Consider the following 15,286-nt stretch of genomic DNA (forward strand, 5'->3'; position numbering starts at 1 on the left):
CTACATGTTTTGGGGCTGTATAATTTATTTTCTGAGGGATTGCCTTGTGTATTACAGGGTATTTAGTAGCATCCTGGTTTTTACTCTCTAGAAGTCAGTAGCATTCTCCTGATTATAATAATTAGAAGTATCTAATTTTCAAATGTCTTCTGGAAAGCAAAATTGTCCCTGATTGAGAACCACTGCTTAAGAGGGTTAATTGCCTTTGCCGTGGAGTTTGTGAATTCTCTGACAGTAAAACTCCTTCAAAAATGCAACTTATTGATCTATTTGTTATCACTCATTTTCAGACATCATTAATTCCACTCAAAGTTTATTCTAAAACATAATTTTCAAGCTTGATTTCTTGAATACCTTGAGGCCATCCAACTTGAGTGGGAAAGCAACATCTGAATCCAACAAACCATAAAGGAGCAAAGAGCAAAAGTTTTTAACTCTTATTACAAGCAGTTTGTATTCTAGAAAGCAATTAGCTTTTCTATTCCTTCATAGCATTCAATTTCTGGATTTTTTTCTTTTTTAATATCTGATTACAACCCCCAAAATTCTTACTTAAATTCAGTTGCATTCCTATGAGACCTTAGCCAGTAATGAGCAACACATATTTACTCTGACCCTTCCCAACCACTTCCTACCAGGCTTAGGCTCAGTTGGCATATGGTCTCCTTAAAAATAGTCCTAAATTGCATTTATTGTAACTGCTACCACTGTGTAAAAGGGGCTGCACAGGGTTCGAGACTTCTGTATGATTTTTTGCAATCTGCCACCCAAACGCTATGCCTCATATTCTAAGTTTTGTGTTTCTGCAGCAGCCCATTTTAGGGCACCAATATCTATGTTACTAAGGGTAAGATAAGAGTCCTAACAGGCAGCCCCCAAATCCCAGTAGATCAGAATCATAACTCCTTATTTTTCACAGTGTACATGGGATATCTGTTCCATTCTGCCATTCACACACCCAGGGTTGCTTCATCTGGTGGCTTTACTCTCTCCTAAGTCTTCAGAGAATTCAGGTCTTCTCTACTTGGGTGGGGGAAATAGAAAGGAAGGAAAGATTACACACAGGAGAAGTTTGAACACCTAGCCTACAAATGTGCACACCATCTCTCAGCCACACCTGTGTCAGCAGGTCCCAACTACAAGGAGCCTGGAGATGTATTTGCTGTATGTCAGAGTTAACAAACTAGGAACCTCAAGAGAAAATAAAACAGTATAGATTGGTTGTGTTCCAAAAATAATGAAAATCATACTCCACACAATTTTGCAGAGTTGATAAGCAAAGAAAAAAGAAAACTTTCAACTCGTTGTGTGAAACATGTTCTTCATGTGGACCAGGTTTTTACATACAGAGAAATGCTTTTCTTCCTTTTAAGACCCAAATATTACCACTCAGTGAATAATGGTTACATAATAATATGATGTCCTGAAAAATAAATTTCTTTCAAAAATGTTTAGACTTGACTTATAAAATATAGATTGATTGTTATAGAATTAAATCTAAATATATTTTATATTTTGACAATGCAAAGGGATATTCTCTATCTGAATACAGGAAATCTCTCAAACAGAGGCCTAAAAGTGTTCAATAAGATGAATATTCTGGTGTTTGGGTATATGAGAAATTATTATAGTTAAAACTACATGGGAAGAACAAGGTCAAAGGTGCTTGCTCTGAACAGTTAAACTCCAAATGCTGGTGCATTATTCTGAACATTACTATATCTAGAAAAGTTCCCTAAACACATTTCCCCTCAGGGTTTTGCTTATCAATAATTATCTGCTATTACCTGAATTTAGCAAATCCAAGAATATTGTGACAAGTAAGCAATTTCTCCACCAATTACATCTTTGTGTGAAAATGGAGCTAGTTACTGAGAGATAGTAATAGCATTGGATTAGAACTACTTTTGTGAAAGCTTCTCTCTGTAGGGCTCCTTCTATGGAACAGATAATGTACTCTCGTTATTTGGGGTCTGAAGCTTATCAAAAGAGACAGAATTAATCATGCTGGGCTGCACGATATGTTTTGGAGAATGGACATGACTCTTCTAAAATGAAAAAGGCAAAATAATTTTCTGTGGGTTTTTGAATTCTAAGGTTACCCTCCTGTTCCCCCTATCGTCCATCTCCAGATTAAAGCTTGGAATAATCACTAGATTTTAAAGTGTGGGGGGAGACAGGAGGCGATCTGCACCTGGAAACCATTTTCTTGATTTGTGCTGGCAGCTGTCCTGGAGATATAACAGCAAGAATGCCTCCCTGGGATTTCTTTGAAATCTGGGCAGGATGATTTGTCTGAAGGGAGAGATGGAAGGATGAAGGGTGGGAAAAAGCTCATTCCTGGTTGCCACATTGTTGTTCTGCAGTGGAGGAACTTGGCCTGACTTAGGTTGGAGTTAAAAGGAAATCAACAAGGCAGCCTCAAGTATGCAGAAATTTGTTGCCCTGAACTTGCCAAATTTTTCAAACATAACTGGGTATTGTATCCACTGTAGGGGGCTGCCAACATCAAGCTCACACCGTTCAGTGCTGAAGATCTTTCCATAGCTGTGCAAATTACAATGTATTTTCATCTGCTTTAGCAAATAATTATCGCTTTGCTTACATTACCTGGAAATGCACAGTAATCAATTTGCTTTATAAGCTCCCTTTGTTGTGTCATTAAGCATTCACATTACTTGAAAGATGTTTTTCAAACTTTTCCCCTATTTGTACCAAATAATAAGCTCCAAAATGTAAAATATACTTTGCCCAAGGAGGTCAAAATACATGAAACAGGATGAAAGTAATATTTTTAATTTACATGAACATTTTCTATACAGGTTAATGCAATATTTGGCATTAGTGAGCTTCTACCTCTATGTTATGATTCGCATGCAGTGCTGTGCTGTATGGCTCACTTTTGAAGGCACTGATTATAGTAAGGACAGTAGCAGTTTTTGGAGTGCCTTCTATATGCCAGGAACCCTACACACATTATTTTTAAGTCTCATAAAAACATGTTCAAAACAGTTACTAATATCTGTAATTTAACTCTGAGATAAGCAGAGCTAGGGCAGGATAAGTACCTTCCCTAAAGCAGTAACTGTTTGCTCCTAGATATGTACTGTGGCAACTGAGATAGCAGAGCTCATGCTCTTTACAACAAGCCTGTTTATTCTGCATCATTTTTTGAATCTATCTTCTGCTCTCTGATAGAAAATTTTGGTCCTTAATATTATTATGTTCTCACTAAAAAACAAAAAGACATCTGATATTTGGATCCAGAAGATGTGAGTTTGAATATTGACTCTACTGCTTATGACTGTATAACCTCAGGCAAGATCCTTAATTTACATGACATCAAATTTCTGCATTTGAAAAATGGATATAATAAAAATGCCTCTGCTATAGGGTCATTGTTCAAATTAAAATACAGTAGGAAAAATTCAATTACTCTACTAATGTTAATTAGTGCTTTTATAAACTAAGAGAGAAGAATTGTACCCAAAGAAGCATAACAGCAAATAAGTCAAATTTTTAGTTCATCTTTTCCCATATAAGTCAATATATATATATATGTCATCACATACCTTAGCAAAACCCAATGTTTATCGCTGGTCTTTTATTCACATAAAAAGGCCGTCATTATTAACCATTCAGTTTTCTTCCTTTACATTTTCCCTCCCACCTCCTAGAAGCCTTAGCTCAGGATACTACATATGCACCCTTTTTATTTGTACCTCAGGGTGCTGTATAAGCCTCAATTAACTGGCCATTCTTTGACTCTCATATTTTTGTGGGACTCCTGTGCACACAGGCATAATTACATTTTTTTCTTCCTATCAATTAATCTATCATATCAATTTGATTTGTTAGACTAGACAAATAATCTAAAAGGTTAGAAGGAAGTAAATTTTCCTCCTGTTCACCATGCCTTCAGACATTCACTGAAGAAGCACTATGTGCAAACTCTAATGGTAGCCACTAGGGCTATAGCTATAAAAACCCAGTTTCTTTCCTCAACAAGTTTGCTTTCTGGTGGGGAAGAAAGAAAAGCAGTAGTTTATACTGTAGGTCACATATATTGTGATAGGGTCTGCACAGTGCACTGGGTCAGTGCTAAACACAGACTGGTGAGTTCTGAAAAGCTGATACTAAAAATGAGATTTGATGGATGAGCGGAAGTAAATCAGGCAAAAGAAGGTGAAGGAGAGGCAAAGGGCACAGCAGAGGGAGAGAGCAGTGTGTGCAGAGATGAAGCGCCATTAAAATGCAGGACACTCTCCATTAACCACAAGTCTTTCTCTGTCTTTTTGCACAGGAAGCAGAGGAAAGTGACAGAAAGCCTGGGGGACGGGGTGGTAAGCTCAGGTGCCAAGGGACTGGAATCATCATACATGAATTCAGATGTTGGTAAAAGTTCACGGATGATACCGCTATCTTCAAAAGAGAATGTGCTGAAAAGAGGATGGGGAGAGGGAAGGCTTGGATAGTACTAGTATTCTACTCAGGGAGCTATGCTAATGTGATGAGTCAAATCATAGCACATTGAGTGGCCATGCTCTCAGATGGAGCGCAGTTAATGTCTGCGCCCTTGCCTGTTAAGACCTGCAGAATTTAGTAAAAAGGAAATAATCAGTATAGCATATTGGATGTAGGGCCTTTCATATGTATTGATTTAAAGTGTGAAAATAAATTTTGCTTCCTGAACAGACAATCTTGTAGATGAGGCTAGCTAGTAGGAAGGAGTTTTGCTAAACAGTTTATGCAATTTTTATGAGACAAACTCTTTTAAGTTGACTGATGTTGCATTTCCTTACCTAAACTGTAAAACAAATACTACAGAAGATGACCAGGAGAGAGGAGTGGTAAGACATAGCCTTTCTCAAAATATTTATAGTCTATTGTATCTGCCTAGTTGAAACATTTGATTCCTAAAAGCTTAGATATATAGAACTTCTGCCTGAAGGTGTAGAAGGCTTTCCTTTAGCCCAGAGTAAATGTTCATTGGGATAATATGTCCTTCTGAGGGCTTTCCTAATGGAAAAATTTTGCCAGTCTATAAACTTAAACTTGCTTGCCTTTGAATTCAGATATGTCTTTGATTCTGTTGGCTTTCTTTCCACTAGGAAACACCAGTGTATGGGAATGGGTAAATTTTGGGAAAGAATGAATCTAAAGGAGACTTCCTAGCCTTATTTTATATCAGTGTCACATTCCGCAGTCAAAGAAATGCGGAGGGACACTTCTCATTCAATGCAGATCTCGTAGACTCTTTGTGGGAAAATGAAGTTGCATTAAGGTAAGTAAAACTGCTAAGCACTGTTTTCATGAACATCTTGACGCTTTGGGGATACAAGGTGGCCTTGATTTGCACTAAATAGACAAGTAAGCTGACATTTAGAGAGCCCTCCCCACGCTATAGACTGTTCCAAGAATATTTTAAATTATTGAGTCCTCACATCAGCCCTATGATCTAGGTATAGTTTTATGAATATTTACAGTAAATTGCATCTACAGAGGTTAAGAAACTTTTTCAGGGTCTCACAACAAGTAAGAAAGCTAGAATTTGAATGAAGTTTCTCAGCCTCCAAAGTCCATGCTGTTACCCATGCAGCTTAAAGGTGGCGAAATAAGAGTTCTTTACCACATTGTCACATTTGCAGTTTTGTCTTTGACAAAATAGGGCTTTGTACTAAGGGCTTGAGAGCATAGGATTCCAATAGCCACTAATTTGGGCTGGTGGCACAATGCTGGAAGGGCAGCAGGGGAAAGAGTAGTCAGAAGATTCATTGCTAACGACAACAATAGGAAGTGGAGCAGGAAAGAAGGAAAATCAAGCAAACCTCACAGTGTTTGACAGTAACATTCATAGGCCCTATGTGACTTCCTCTATCCTTCCTGAGAAATGGGAGATAGTGCAAGAAGAGTAGACAGTCTCCCATAAGGAGGGTAAAGTACCAGAAGAACATTAGTTATGAAAATGGAATGACCTAATTTTAGTATGGCTTGAGAAACATAGAGTACATGTGTAATTACTAGCTGCAATTATTAGTAGTTTCCAAAAAGTCCCAAATTATCTCATGTAGCTAATTTCAAGTGTAAAACAGCAAGCAACAGCTGAGACAACCCAACATAGTCTTGCCAGTGTAACTAGCAAAGGATTTGATTTTCAGAAATTTAATTTAACCATTATCCAACTTGATCAGAGATTCCCACATGTCTCAAACTTCATTTAACCCCAGTTCCCTGATTGGGAAATGAGACTACAATACTCATCCTCTACCTTGTAAAGGTTAATGTTAACACAAGAGCTTTTGGAGAAACAGAACAATAGCATTCCAGTTAGACTTAAACCTATATCTGAAAAATTATCTTTAACTACAGATGTAGCATTTCATTCTTTAAGCATTATTTTGCAATTATAGTGTGACTAAGAATGCTATATGCCAAAGTAACATATTCATCATAAATGCCAATTTAAATGTTGTGTAGAAATGAGGGTGATTCCATTTCAACTAAATGGATGTATTGGTGCATGAGGCTATAGAACTGTCCTAATGAAGCCTGGCAAATCATCCTAAAATAAAAGAATTTTAAATAAAACCCTGGTCCCTCAAAGTAATTTGAACACATCTTAAGTGATATTTTCCATGAAACATTAAATATTGTAGAAAAACAGAAAGATGATGTACAGCATCTGTGAAATCATAAATTTCTGAAGTCATTTTCCTAACAGAAAAAGAATCTATAATTGGAAAAAGCATTAAGCATTCTCTTCATTCAGGCTTGTAAGTCTACTAACCTATAAAGTTTTACTTAACTGTATTTCTTGTGTAAGAGATTTTATGTCGGGCCGGGGATTTGGCTCAGTGGTTTTGTCAGCTGCTGCACAAGCGCAAGGACTCGAATTCGATCCCCTATAACAAAAAAAAAAAGAGAGAGAGTGATTTTATGCCTTATATCAGTCAGGATGAGGAAACATTCTAACAGCTCATTTTTACTTATATGTTTCTATAGGTTTAAGAACTCTCTAGGCTGAGCATGGTGAACTTATCTGTAATCCAGCACTTGGGAGGCTCACTGGGAATTTGAGGTCAGTCTGGGCTACATAGTAAGTTCAAGGCCAGCCTGAACTATATAATGACACTTGTTTTGAAAAAATACATAAAAATAAAAAGAAAGAATTCTCTAGCTGGTTATTGCTAACTTCATGTATGCGGTGAACATAATATTGCAATTATAATAAATTTTAAAAGCAAACATTGTTATTCCTATCATGAAGCTTAATTCTATCCTTGTTGTGGCTTTTGTTTAGAGTCTCCCCAAAGCCTCATGTGGTCATAGATGGGGACTTTTCAGAGGTAGCTGGATCTAGAGTGTGTGATTGAGTACAATGCTGAGATTAAGGGTGTATGATTACTAAATCAGTCCACTGATTGGGTTGGCACCATTTTAATCTTCGTAGCCTAGACAGAGTAAAAAAGGGGCAGAAAAAAAGCTGCTAAGATCCCTTGCTTGCTCCCTTTTGCTGTTTTCTCCCTACCATGAACTGTTTCTCCTCTCAATGCCTCTCTGCCAAGCCACCTTAACTTGTAGACAACTGATTATGAACTAAAACCTCTACAAATTATGTGCTAAATAAGCCTTTCTTTCCTTAACTTGTGGGTGTTGGATTTTGATCTCAGCCATGACAAAAGTAACTAAGAGTATCCTGTATTATAATTTGCTATGCAGGCATATAAAATACATCTTAATAAGTCAATGGTAGAATCTTAAACACTGTATTATGAGATATTAATGAAGAGGAATGACAAAGTCCTCATTGTGCTAGCTTATCAAAGATACATAAAAGGCTTTCACTGTTGATTTGTGGTATTTATATATAAAATGTAGCCTGTAACATATATATAGTTACAAATTCTCCTAATCCACCAATAAGCCAGTATATATAACACAATGACAACAACAAAAACCAATCTATTGACATCAAAGGCTATTTGCCTTTGTGTTTTGTTTTGTTTTGTTAATTATTTTATTGGTACATGTTAGGTATACAATACATTTACATTTATCATTGGGTGCTTGTACCTGAATATGATGTATCTTAGTTCTTATTTTTCCCCCATTACCTGTGCGCCCTTCACCCCCTCTACCCTTCCCTATTTACACAGATTTCATTTCCATTTTGTTTTCTTTTCTCATAATTTTTCCTTTCCCTTCTTCCCTTTCCCCTTCCCTTCCCACCATCCCTACACCTTTGGAACATTTCCTATTTCAAATTATCAACTATTCATTTTAATAATTTTAATCCTTATTTACACTTTCAGTTTCTCACACTAGAGAAATTATTCAGGATTTACACATGTGTGTCCTATGTATTTCACTTAAGAGTATGGCCTCAATATGCATTCATTTAGCTATAAATGCCTCTAGTTTCTCATTCTTTATGGCTGAGTAGTAGTACTCCATTTTATAAAAAAAACACATCTTCTTTATCCAGTTTCCAGTTCATGGGCACTTGGGCTGTTTCCAAGCTTTAGCTATTACAAACTGTGCCGCTATAAACATGGGTGCACATATATCATTGTGGTATGATTCTTTTAATTTTGAGGAGAAGATACCCAGGAGGGGCATAGCTGGGTCAAAATGGGACCTCTAGTCCTAGTTCTTTGAGGTATCTCCATACTGATTTCCACAGTGGTTGCACCAGTCTGCACTCCCACCAACAGCAGAGAAGGGTTCCTTTCTCTGCACAATCCAGCCAGCATTTGTTATAGGTTGATTTCTTGACAGCAGCCATTCTTTCTTGGGTGAGGTGGAATCTCAGTGTTGTTTCCATCTGCATCTCTCGAATGAGCAGTGATGTTGAACACTTTTTCATATGTTTACTTGCTACTTTTACTTCTTTGTCTGAGAAATGTCTGTTCATTTCAAATGCCCATTTTGAATTGGGTCTTTGAATTTGGGGGTCTGATTTTTTTCAATTCTTTATATATTCTCGATAGTAGACCTTTCTCTGAGGTACAGCTGCTAAAAATATTTTCCCACATTGTAGTTTATCTCTTAGCTCTGTTGGTGGTTTCTCTTGCAGTGCAGAAGCTTTTTAATAAGATGAGATCCCAACTGTTGGTTTTTCTGCTAGCTCCCGTGCTACCGAGGATTTGTTCATAAAGTCTTTTCCTATGCCAATGTTTTCAAGAGTTCTACCTAACTTATCTTCCAGCAAGTTTAGTGTTTTTGTCTTAATATTTAAATCTTTAATCCACTTCAATCTTAGTTTTGTGCATGGTGATAGGTATGGGCCTAGTTTTAATCTTTGGCAGGTTGAAATCCAGTTTTTCTAACACCATTTATTAAATTGCTATCTTTCCTCTAATGAGGGTGGTTGGCACCTTTGTCAAAGGTGAGGTGGCTGAGTATGTCTGGAGTTGTTTTTGCACCGTCTAATCTAGTCCATTGATCCTCAGGTCTGTTTCTTTGCCAGTACCATGCTGTTTTTATCACAGTAGCTTTGTAGTATAGTTTCAAGTTGGAGATTGTGATACCCCCAGCTGTGTATCTGTTGCCTAGAATTACTTTTGCCCTTCTAGATTTCTTCTGATTCCAAATGAATTTTTGGATTGTTTTCTCTAGTTCTGTGAAGTATATGGTTGAAATTTCAATTGGTATTGCATTAAATCTATATAGTAGTTTTGGAACTATGGGCATTTTCACTATATTGGCACTTCCTACCCAGGAACAAGGAATATCTTTCCATTTTCTTATATCCTCTTCAATCTCCTTTTTCAGAGTGCTGTAGTTTTCAGTGTAGAGGCATTTTGCTTCATTTGTTTGGTTGATTCCTAGATATTTCATTTTTTTAGATGCTATTGTACAAGGAATTATTTTCCAAATTTCTCTCTCAAAGAGTCTGCTATTTGCATATAAGAAGACCATTGCTTTTTGAGTGTTGACCTTATATCCAGCTACTCTACTGAATCTATCAATTAGGTCTAGAAGACTTTTGACCAAGTTTTTTCAGTCTTCTATGTAAAGTATTCTATGTAAACTATCATCAGCAAATAATGACAATTTAACTTCTTCCTTTCCTATCTTTATTCCTTTTATTTCTTTCTCTTTTCTAATTGCTGTGGCTAATGTTTCCAGAACTATATTGAACAGGAGTGGTGATAGTGGGCATCCTTGTCTTGTTCCTGATTTTAGCGTGAAAGTTTTCAGTTTTTGGCCATTTAGTATGATGTTGGCTGTTGGTTTTTCATAGATAGCCTTAATCAGGTTGAGATAAAGACCTTCTATTCCAATTTTTTGTAGCGTTTTTTTATCATGAATGGGTGTTGTATTTTGTCAAATGCCTTTTCTGCATCTATTGAGATGATCATATGGTTTTTGTCCTTGACTCTGTTGATAGAGTGTATTACATTTATTGATTTATGAATGTTGAACCATCCTTGCATCCCTGAGATAAATCCGACTTGGTCAGGGTGTATGATATGCTTGATGATGCTCTGCATTCTGTTTGCCAGTATCTTGTAGAGGATTTTTGCATCTATGTTCATTCAGGAGATTGGTCTGTAGTTCTCTTTTGGGGTTGGGTCTTTCCCTGGTTTTGGAATCCAAGTAACATGGGCTTCCAGGAAAGAATTTGAAAGCCTTGCTTCCTTTTCAGTTTCTTTGATGAGTTTGAAGAGTAATGGCATTAGTTCTTTAAATGTCTTGTAGAATTCAGCAGTGAAGCCATAAGGACCTAGGCTTTTCTTTGTTGGTAAATTTTTTATTACATTTTCTGTTTCACTCATTGTAATTGGGGTGTTTAGAATTTCTATATCTTCTTCATTTAACTTTGACAATTTGTATATACCTAGGAATCTGTCCATTTCTTCTGTGTTTTCCATTTTATTAGAGTACAGGGTCTCAAAGTAGGTATTGAAGATCCTCTGGATTTCTGCTGGTTCTGTTGTGACTGCCCCTTTTTTGTTCTTGATTGCGTGGATTTGAGCCTTTTCTTTCCTTTTTTTGATAAGGTTGGCTAAAGGTTTACTGATTTTATTTATTCTTTCAAAAAACCAACTCTTTGATTCATTAATTTTTTGTATCTTTCTCTTAGTCTCCATTGCATTGATTTCTGCTCTGACCTTTATAATTTCCTTTCTTGTACAAGTTTTGGGTTTGTTATGCTCTTCTTTTTCTAGGAGCTTGAGGTTCTGAATTAGGTTATTTAACTGAGTTATCTCTGTTGACCTAATATGGGCATTCACTCCTATGGATTTCCCATGTAGAACTACTTTCATTGTGTCCCATAGATTCCTGTATGTTGTACTGACATTATCATTTACTTGTAGAAACTGTCTAATTTCTTCTTTAATGTCCTCTGTGACCCATTGGTTGTTCAGGAGGGTGTTATTCAATTTCCATGTGTTTGTGGGAGTTTTGTGGTTTCTTATGTTATTGACCTCCTATTTTACAGCACTATAGTCTGATAATATACAGGTGATAACTTCAATTCTTTTACATTTACTTAAACATGTCCTATGAGCTAGCATTTGATCTATTTTGGAGAATGACCCACGTGTAGCTGAAAAGAATGTGTATTCCGGTTTCATGGGGTGGAACACTCTGTAAACATCTATTAAGTCCATTTGTTCAATAGCTTGATTCAGTTCTAGAATTTCATTGTTAATTTTTTGTCTAGATGATCTGTCTATTTGTGATATAGGGGTATTGTGGTCCCCCACTACAATTGTATTAGTGCTTATTTAGTTTTTCATGTCCATTAACATTTGTTTTGTATAGTTGGGGGCATTCATATTTGGGGCATATATATTTAGGATTGTCATCTCTTCCTCTTGGATTGTCCCCTTCACGAGGATGTAGTGACCATCTTTGTCTCTCTTAATTAGTTTTGGTTTGAAATCTACTTTGTCTGCAAATAAGATTGCTACCCCTGCTTTTTTCTGGGTTCCTGTCATGTGGAGAACTGTTTTCCATCATTTTACTTTCAGTCAATGAATTTCTTTTTGAGTTAGGTGTGTTTCTTGTATACAGCATATTTCTGGATTTTGCTTCTTAATCCATTCTGTCAGTCTATTTCTTTTGATTGGTGAATTGAGGCCATTAACATTGATAGTTATAATTGATAGATATTGACTCATCCTTGTCATGATGTTTTACTGTTGTTGGCTCTTTTATTTCTTTTTTTTCCCCCCTTTTCCTTTAGTTTCTTACCTTGCCTGGTGGTTTCCCTCTGTTGGGCCTCATGGAGTTGTGACCTTTGTTGTCTTTTTCTAGGATATTGCTTAGAATTGCTTGGAGTGCTGGTTTTGTGTTCACGAAATTTCTCAGGTGTTCTTTGGCATCAAAGTATCTAATTTCCCCATCAATTTGAAAGATAATTTTTCAGGATACAACAGTCTAGGTTGGAAGTTATTTTCTTTTAGGGCTTGAAATACTTCACTCCAGGTTCTCCTTGATTTGAGGGTTTGTGTTGAGAAGTCTGCCGTTATTCTGATGGGCTTTCCTTTGTAGGTGATTTGTTTCTTTTCTCTAACTGCCTGTAGGATTTTATTTTTCTGTTCGGTTTCTGGAATCTTGACTATTATATGTATAGATGTAGATTTTTTTTGATTGTAGCTAGGTGGAATTCTATATGCCTCACTTATCTGTATGTCCAATTCTCCACCTCTGTCTGGGAAGTTTTCTACTATTACTTCTGTGAACAGTTTTTTAATGTCAATTGTACTTTCTCCTGTTTTTTCATGGACTCCTATCTGTCTTATGTTATTCTTCTTTGCATCATCTAGCAGTTGCTGGACTTATTTGTCATGGTCCCTTACTATTTTGAAGAAGTCTCTGTTTTCATGGTCCTTAACTGCAATCCTGTCTTCTGTATCTGATATTCTGTCTTCGGATTCTCTTAATCTGCTCTGCATGCTTTCAATGGAGTTTTTAATCTCCTGAACATCTGTTTGAATCTGTTTCATGGGTTCCATTTCTTTCTTATCTTGGTCTATCGTGGCTTCCATTTCTTTCTTATGCTGGGAATTCATGGCTTCCAGCATGTTTCTGAGCTCATCTATTTTTTTTTTTTATCAGTTCCTGTTCTAGAGCCTCTAATCATGTCTTTCACTCTGCTCACCATCTCTGTAGATATCTGGGAGATTATTTCTGCTTTGAATTTTTCTAGAGCCTCATTCATCTGTTTTGTTACTTCCTGTGCTATCAGTTCAGCATGTCAAGGTGGTTCATTATTAGACTTTTCCACCTCATTTCCCCCAGAATTTGCCTTTTATGGGGTGGAAGCCTGACTTTGTGCCTTGCTTAAATGCCTTCTCATTTTTGTTTTTGATACTGTCCTTGGTTTAATTTCTGGGTTGATATTTCAAAATTGCTTAATGTAGGTACCTTTGTTCCTTGTGTTTAAAACCCTTGTGGAATGATTGTTTTCAGAGGTGTCTTCCAGATATAGCTGGTGTTTAGGTTTTGAGACTCTAATGACTCCGTGGCTATTTCATTTTCATTATACCAGGAAGGACAACTGATTAGATCAATCATAACATCTTAGCCCAAATGATACAATCAGCAACACCATAGCATCAAGCACAGCTTAGCAAATTATAATTTGTGGTAGTTATTAATCTATCACATTTAACTTTGTGAATTAAATCAAAACCGAGGACCAACCCAACATATGTTTATAGTGAATAAACTTTTCAATATAGCAACTTTACCCTTCGGGATGGGGAGTTAAAAGGAGTTGGGGAGGGAGGGATAGGTAGAAAGATCAGGAAAGATTAGCAGTGAGGCCAGACACAGGAAGATCACACAAACTCTAAGAAATTGTTACAGGCAAGAGAAAAAGGCAGAATGAAAGAACAAAGATGTGAACAGAACCCCTAACAGCAATAGGGAGGCTAGATACTGTATTTACTTTCCTTTAAAACTAATGATAATCAAGAGAAGAAAAGAAAAATAAAGGAGAAATCCAAATTCAGTCCAGAAAGGAACAAATAGGGAGATGAAGAGCAATGTGGGACAGCAAGAGAATGCGTGAGAGAGAGACAAAGTGGGAGAGAGAGAAAAGATAAAAGAAAGAAAAAAAGAAGAGAAAATTAAAAATTTGAAAAGAGTAGAACAAAGTAAAAATTAAGAATTAAAAATAAGAGAATTTTTTTTTCTTTTTTGCAAATAACAAAAAATAAAAATGAAGGCCCTTCAGGGTATGTCTCTGCTGTCACAGTAGGCAACATAGGCAACCATGTGCATATACAAGTCAATGAGTTTCAGCAAGCCAGTAGCAGACCTGTGAGATTCAGGCAGATTTCTGGCTGCTTGTCCCAAGTTGAGCTCCCTGTCCTCCTGTAGGGTTGAACTCTCCAAAGTTCTACTCCAGGTTCCAGTTGCCCTTCCCCTGAAGATAGTGCAGGTTCCGATGGGAGGTGATGATCCCTCCAACTTACCCAGTACGGTGGTCTGGTGTGCCTTTATTGTAGAGTTTCTCTTTACTTTTTGCTGAGCTTCAGTTTTTATCAAGGAGCCTGAGAGGCCCTCTTTCTGTTGCTAACTTCTGCTCTATCTTGTGGTGCTCAGGATAAGGGCTTTTATAATCCCTTGTGCCTCTGTAGTGTGGAACCAGGTAGCAGAAGAGCCAGGAGGCCAGACTGCCTTTGTGTTTTGCTGGCTTCTATACATACAAAAACAATCACTGAAATCATAAAGTCATATCTGTTTGTGGAGTAATATCTCTCTGCACACAGCCATGAGAATGTTCACTATAAATGAATTTGACCGGTTTCTAGTGAAAGTAGTTGTGAAGTATTTGAAACAATCTAAAACATTCACTTGTTCTAAGAACAGTCTCTTCACTTAAAGAAGACATTTCAATGATCAGTTACACAATGATGAGCCCTATGGATCAATAGATATATGTTTAGAGTTATGTCAGTTCCCCCTGGACCCACATCAAATATTTATTCCACATTCATCTCCCATTTCATCCAAATCACAGCCAAAACAGTCTTTCATGGCCTGGTATTTCATGGGAAGTAGAGTCTCTCTGGGAAACTGAAGAATAAGACTCAGTGGAGAATTTTAGCCTCTGGCTGCTTTATAAAGTAAATACTTCAACAAAATAATTTGCATAATGAAATTGTATCATCCATAAGAGATTTAGGAAATTGTATCAAATGTAGCTGAGCAACAGTTTGAGATTGTGTTTTAGGGGTTAGATAAGGGAGTCTTTTTAATCCTCACAGTTTGACGTTTTGTTTCTTTTTACTGGGAGGGGTCACCATGAATTCTAGAACAG

At 36.8% G+C, this 15,286-nt stretch overlaps 1 long non-coding RNA gene across 3 annotated transcripts in view; it reads right to left on the minus strand.

Annotated features, from left to right (window-relative positions):
• The window catches only part of LOC106009416 (uncharacterized), a 259,976-nt gene that overhangs the window by 133,947 nt on the left and 110,743 nt on the right, over nucleotides 1–15,286 (minus strand). For 2 of the 3 annotated variants that reach the window (XR_015443704.1, XR_015443702.1), the window contains exon 6: nucleotides 6,788–6,902. This is a non-coding gene — a long non-coding RNA (uncharacterized LOC106009416). The remainder of the gene's footprint in view (nucleotides 1–6,787; nucleotides 6,903–15,286) is intronic. The other variant, XR_015443703.1, reaches the window with a different exon arrangement.

This window comes from Heterocephalus glaber, unplaced genomic scaffold, assembly GCF_053883595.1.
Source record: "Heterocephalus glaber isolate CG9 unplaced genomic scaffold, H.glaber_assembly_v1.0 deba00001577, whole genome shotgun sequence".
NCBI lineage: Eukaryota > Metazoa > Chordata > Mammalia > Rodentia > Bathyergidae > Heterocephalus > Heterocephalus glaber.